This window comes from Brienomyrus brachyistius, unplaced genomic scaffold (genome assembly GCF_023856365.1).
Source record: "Brienomyrus brachyistius isolate T26 unplaced genomic scaffold, BBRACH_0.4 scaffold168, whole genome shotgun sequence".
Lineage (NCBI taxonomy): Eukaryota > Metazoa > Chordata > Actinopteri > Osteoglossiformes > Mormyridae > Brienomyrus > Brienomyrus brachyistius.
This window is the reverse complement of record NW_026042443.1, coordinates 212,361-219,369: the sequence shown is the minus strand read 5'-3', so window position 1 is coordinate 219,369 and position 7,009 is coordinate 212,361. Positions and strand designations below refer to the sequence as shown.

The window sequence follows — 7,009 nt, the reverse complement described above, 5'->3', positions numbered from 1 at the left end:
TTTTAGCTCAGCAAATGTTTCCTTGGCAGAAAAAGTTTTTTCTAGATGCCTACCATGAGGCCACAGGGCCCGCGCACGGCTATTTATTGGTCGATTTGAGAGCCACGTGCCCAGAAGAGTTCCGACTCAGGACCGGATTATTACCGGGGTCGTTACCCATCGTCTTTCTACCGGCGAGCCATTGATTTATCACTACTAAGCTATGTCCGAACATCTCAGGAAACACCTGCCGACCCTTAAAGTTTTACAGAGGACGAGGGGGGTGAAACGTAAAAAGATTCTTACGGCTGACCCATCTAACGACATAATTTTGGCTCTCTCCGAAATCTGTCTCAATCTCATAAGAGGTCGCATACCTTTAACCGTAGCTCAATTTACCAAACTCAAGAAACAGAAAAGATTGATTAAACTTTTCGCATGTAAGAAAAACAGCGTCGCTAGGAAACGCGTGGCAATTCTTCAAAAAGGAGGATTCTTATTACCGCTCTTATCAGTGGCTCTGCCATTCGTTACAAGCCTGTTTGCCGGTAAGACGGCTAACTAGCCTTTTCCAGCAACATGAGCCAAGTCAAGAAAATGTTTATGCTCAGCCCCCAGCAACTGCGTACGCTGACCCAGAGGGCGACCCCGCATACCATCGGGGAATCGGCCCTGGGTGAACTCGAACACCAGATGCAGGGTTTAATAAATCAGCCGGCTATGCATCTGGATGAAAAAGTGAAGAGATACAACCAATTGCTACAGAGGTATCTGAATCTAGCCCGAAAAGAGGAAAATCAGGGGCGAGAAATTGTCCTTACAGAGCGGAAAGAAAAAACGGAGGAGGAGGAGGAGGGGAGACAGCCTGACGGCGGCGGCGCGACTGGGGACAAATCTGTACAGGAAGTTATCCAGCAAGTGGCGCCTAGGGCTAGAAAGAACGTGGGGTACATCTTGCATAAACTGCTCGATTCCGACGGGGCGGTACGTTGGACCCAGTCGGGTGAACTCATCATCAGAGATAGACCCATTAAAGGTTCCCATATTTTAGATTTGATGAAAACTTTATCGCAGCCTAAATCCCACGCCGGCGGATATCCTAAAGGCTGGGAACCCTTTTTAAACGTGATATCAGAATTAAACATCCCCCTCACGAGCGTGGGTAACATCCAAGCCAGGAAAGCCCTAAGTCATCTTAAAGATTACGGCGGAAGGGATCCCCCGCCTCCCTCCTCCCCTCCTGTGAAACAGAACCTCGGGAGACGTAGAAAACGTATTGTTGACGACTCACCACCACCGCTTGAGGGAACCCCTCACACAGCGCGCGATTCCTCCCCAGAATATCGTTTATGGCCTTTAAAGGGTACTCCTTATGCTCCGTGGATAGATTACAACGATTAAGTGTTTTATATACGTGTGTGAAAAAGAATTAAAACGCCTGTAACGCGTCGGTTAATAAAATGTAAAATTTATTGAATAAAGGGTGTCACGTTTTTATTTTTTCCCCAACATGAATCTAACAAGCATAACAATCTTTAAATAGTTTTAACGAACATACATTTTGCGGCTTTGAAAGTTTATCGGCATTAACACGGCTAATACACTTGTGATATTTCTTGATAAACTCGGATACTAGAGCGTCGTTTTTCCTCAAGTCGTCAGAGTACAACATCATAGTCTCTTGAAATGAAAGTCCCTTGAAGCGCCGGTAGAGGAAAAAGGCGACGTGGGCCCCGCACGTGGAAGAAAAGTCATGTTGAACTTGACGCGTATTATACCTTATTTCGGTAGCGTGCCTCCCCAAGAAGCTCATAAAACTCTTTGGGTAGTAAGGGGAATCGGGGGGATAACCGTAAGAATCAAAGAAGGAGGCTTTACCCTCTTGGGGCTCCAAAATTATCCCGATCCAGTGTTCACCCTCTCTATTCTGGTCATGCGTGTTTGCGACCAGAAAAGCGGGCCTGGTCTCTATGCGGGTGGGTAATAAATCGCTAGGCCACACGCCTCCAAAAGCATCCCCCAGCAGGGGCCGTAAAACGCATTCCAGCTGGTGAGTGTTCATGATGATGATGATGATTAAAAGTCCACCAAAACCTGTCTCTTGGCGTTTATTTCAATCACGCTGTCGAAGCAGGCGTAGACGATGAGACTCATGGTTCGAGGTAGTGGGGCTCTGAACCTTAAATCCAGACGGCACGTGCCGCTGATGGCGGGTGACAGGGCACCGCCGTCCAGCTCGTCGTCTCGGGAGAGATTGAGAGCAAATAGCGAGTATCCGTTTTCAAAATCCTCGCGGTTGATGCATAAGGGCGAATCCTTTAAATGCCTGTTTGTAGCCAGGAAAAGGTTGTAAAACTCTCTGACCGACTGCCTCGCTCTAAAATCGGGCTGGAACGGTTTGCTGGGTATGTGTCGCCCGTTGACTGAGAGGCTCAGAAATTCCAGGTCACAATGCTGAAACCTGAACGGCTTTCTGTTTCGCGTGCCCACGAACGCGGCGTGGTCCACGATCCCCAAAACGATGTAGCGCGGTAAGTTGCCCAGGAAGAGGTTGTCCTGCGGGCAAACCCGCGATTGTGCGGGCAGCGTATAATTTTTAACGACTACCCTGCTTATAGGGTACAGGGCGTTTGCTTTCATGAGAGCGGCCGAGTGACCCAGTGACACCGCCGGGGAGACCTCCACTTTTTTCACAAACAGGCTGGCCCTCAGTATTTTCAGCTCGTAATCGGTGTCATTTCTACACATGAGACTAAAGTCGCTTTTAGCCTTTACAAACTTTAAGCGTATATCCACGTTGTTTAACAGCATTCGTTCGCTGAAAAAAATATCGGCGTGTATAGGACCCATCAGAGAAAACTCCTGAGAGTTTCTACAGAAGGCGGCTCGCTTCTGTAACCCCACGTTGGGGCCCTGCGCTGAGACGTCCACGCTATCCAAGTCGCCCCCGACGTCTTTGTACCAGAGCCCTGCCGAAAACTGACTCTCTAGCGTATCCGTAGAAAAATTGAGCAGGGTCTCTATGACTGACCTATAGGGGTGCGTGGCCGACGAAGAACTGATCAGGACGTCGTTCAGACTCACATCCAGCTGGGAGAATATGCCGTTTAGCGGGTACTGTATAATACCGCAGGGGTCGGCGTCAAGCAGGGGGGCTCCATCGGCCCTAACGATCTTGAGCCTTAGATATAGCAGTGTAGAGTTGAGGTCCACATAGAAATTGCCCGACCCCGGTATTAGGAAATCCAAAACATCCTGATCGGTAATGGAATTTAATGGGTTGATTTCTACATAATTGGTCTGATCTATGGATAATTGCGTCATAGGGGCCGCAAACAGGTCCAATTCAGATTTGGTACATTCAGCCGAGAGCCGGTGAGCTAGAGCCATTCTTGTTTACGCTGCGTTTTCTCTCTCTTAAAATATGTCCCCGGGGGGTTTCTTGTTTCTCTTAGCTGGTCGAGACTTGGGAATCCTGACGACTCTGCCAGGTTTTTTTTTTTTTTACGACTTTCCTGAAGGGCTCTCGTTCTACTCCCCCTCCTCCTCCGAGACAGGAATAGCAGACCCGACCCTTCCTGCTTGGGGTCAGCTGTGTTTGTAAAACGGCCGCTGACTACAGAGCTGGCGAGATCCGAACCTATTCCTTTGACCGCCGATTTCAAATGAGGTTTCGCTATGTCGACCCCACGCTTAAGAAAGGGTAAAACAAATCTAAAAGCCCTACTGAGCATGGACCCCAACCCACGCCCGTACATCACGGGGCTCCCCGCAAAACCGGGGAGCCCATGTCCCGCCTGACTGGTGTAATACGTAATAAATCTCTGTGGATTGTGGTAAGCCATTGTTTTCTTTTTTTTTTAAACGGGGCGAAAGTGTAGCTTGACGATCGTTTTTCCGTAGGAGAAATTAATCAGAGTATTCTGATCGTTCTTTATCTCGATATGCAAATTCTGTAGGCTCTGCTTGTTCACCGGTACGTACTGCAGCTTGTGGAACGGCAAAGTGACTACGTCGCCGAACGCACCGTCTATTTTAACGGTTCTGAGGAGCGGGACTACAAATTCCCCCACGTGCTGCGGTTCCACGATGTTACAGTAGACGTACATATTGTAGAATCCCGCGTGAATGTCGCCCGGGTAGGGTGAGGTCGACCCGCTACCTCCTCCTAGGTTATACCACTGACCCGGCTCAAAGCCCAGCATGTAGGCCAGAGTAGGTTTAAATTGGATCTTGTATTTATGGTTTCCCGTCATATTAACCCTTCGTGTAATCTCGCTGTATGAGAAGGAAACTTCGGTACCTAATTTTTTTAACGTAGCGTTGATTTCTGTCACAATCTGTTTCAGAGATTCATAATAGCCCACTTTAATTTTCCGAGGAAAAAGGTAAGGTAGGTCCACTAAAGGATCGGCCTCTCTCTTTGCCTCCGCCTCCGTATCCCGCAATTCAAAAGTATTATCCGGGTGTGTAACATTTCGCCACGTGTAACAATACATGATTTCAGCCAGAGCTACTTCGTAAGGCCCCCGTAGCTCTATAGGTCGCGAGAGCATCACGGTGTAATCCGAACTCTGGTTATCGGGGAAGATGGAGAGACAAGAGTTTGACGGTAGCGTGAGGTAAAAAGAGGGGCGGGCGTCCATTTTCTTTTTTTTTCTTTTTTTTCTCTTTTTTAAAAAATTAAACCTGTATCAAGTCCGACCGCGGTATCCACGAATCGAACCTCGAGGGCCAACCCTGCCAATGTACTAAAATCCACTTTTTCCCCTTTCTGTCGGTCTTTGAGCCTATAACCTTCTCGACCTTGAACGCGCGTCTCGGAGATATTTTGACTTTCTGCAGCTCCGCTTCATAAAATGTTCCCTCGAGTATTTCACCGCTCACGTCCCTCAATTTATATACCGGTGGGGATCTGGGTACACGTTCGCATATGACAAAGTACTCGTCCGTAAATGTCTGCTCATACTTTTTGTCAAATATCTGACTGTGCTTGGAGACTCTCACAGTGTCCCCTATGTTAAACTTAAAACGTGGCCGTGTGCTTTTTTTCTTCAGGGGACCGTATAGATTATCAAATACTAGATGAGCATTATCGGGCCTGACCTCGGCAGGTTTCATTTTAATAGCGCTGTGAAATGACTGGTTGTACCCCTTTATTAGATCGTCCAACACGTCCACATATCGCCGGGTGTTTTTAGCCGTAAAGTACCTGTACATCCTCTCTTTTAACGTTCGATTAAATCTCTCTACGATGGAAGCTTTAAGTTCACTAGCCGTAGTGAAATGGGTGATTTTATGAGTTTTTAAAAGTTTCTGAAAAGTCCCATTTAAAAACTCCTTACCGGCATCCGTCTGTAGCTTGAGGGGGACGCCCCCCTCGGTTAAAATAGAATCAAAGGCCTCCTTTACAGCTTCCCCAGTCTTGTTTCTTATAGCACGCGCGTAGGCTTTTTTAGAAAAAACATCAATCACCGTAAGGAGGTATTTTAACCCCTCGTTGTATTTGGCCAGCCCTTGCATGTCGCATAAATCGGCCTGCCACTGATACATGGCTCTCGGAACAAACACTCTGTTCCTGGGGAAATTCTTTTTAACCGGTTTATGTAAAGTATAACTGTCTTGCATAGACAGCCAGTCTCTGATGTCATCAGCAGCCACTTTTTTCCCCGTATCTTGCTGCACGGCTCTCTGCAGTCTGGAGACACCTCCGTATGACCCCGGTTGGCTGGGGTCATAGTACGAACTGCTCAAGACGCGAGCTGTAGTCTTGGCAACAGACATGCTTTTCACACACTGAGTGGGGGGAGAGCGGGGTGCGGCGTTTTATAGCTGACTGTGGATGGGGGTTGTTAAGAGACTGAGTGAACATCAGTGAAATTTTGTGTGTTTTTTCTACATTTAACCCATATTGTGTAGTTTGTTTTTTAATTATTATTATTTTACAAAAGAGTTTAGCTGGGGTGGGGATCGAACCCACGCGGACATACGTCCATTGGATCTTAAGTCCAACGCCTTAACCACTCGGCCAACCTGCTCAGCATTTTTACCCGTTATTTTACAAAGACTATTACAACGGTATTCAAGTTTTAATTTTTTTTTATTTTTGCAATTAGTGAAAGATATATTTTAAAAAAGCTGGTATACAATTTGTGAAGGTTACATTTTCAAAATGCAGGTATACATTTAGTTACAGCCGTGACAGTTGTTGAGGTAGATTAGCGATGTCACATGCAGTAAAGTGGATATAGTGGCTTTTTCAACGATACATGTATGTAGAGTAGAAAGCATCTGATTAACATCGATAGGCTGCTTATCATGAAATTTAGAGGTGACTACATCTACTATTAAAGCGTAAAATACAAAAATGTGATTACAGTCAAATTCATTGTCAGGAATACAAGATAGACAAGCGCGTATGAGACTTTCGGGGGAATGTCTTTCACCCTCTGACATCAGTTGAGTAAGTAAATCCATCCCCCGCTGATAATTTTCTCCGACTTGAGAAATCTCAAATAACACTCTATGAAAGCAGCAACAAGCATAATCATCCCGACAATCACTTTTATCAATAGCACGCAACAATAGTGGACTAACTTTTTCTAAAAAAACATTTAACATAAACCGCCGTAAGGGTCTGCTGATACCGTTCCCCATCACAAGATGCTTTTTGTTTTAGTCTCGGGCCTCCCAACGAGTCAGAAATTCTTCTTCCAGGATCTGCTTAAACGCTGGGTTCTGTTCAAACAGATCTTGTTCCAGTCGAGTGATTTCCACCATGCCGTTGCGGGCCTCACGCAGATCGTACAGGATAGCTTCCACGGCCCCCTCCAACCTGCCGGCGGCCGCTCGGATGCCCAGGGTCGATAGAACGTGGGTCAAGGCGGGTGTCAGCCGATCGGTCCAGAGGTCACGCAACACAGAGTCAAAGTGTATGTAAAAGTAATTTCTGCCTGGAGGAAACAGACAAGGGTGTTGTCTCTGACTGGGGTGATCCACTTCACAACCGTAGCAGTTTCTCTCTTGATGC

At 46.8% G+C, this 7,009-nt stretch overlaps 1 non-coding gene across 1 annotated transcript; it reads right to left on the bottom strand.

The window, feature by feature from the left end:
* Positions 1 to 5,934: 5,934 nt before the first annotated feature.
* Positions 5,935 to 6,017, bottom strand: trnal-uaa (transfer RNA leucine (anticodon UAA)). The gene has a single exon. It is a non-coding gene; the product is annotated as a tRNA-Leu (tRNA).
* Positions 6,018 to 7,009: the final 992 nt, after the last annotated feature.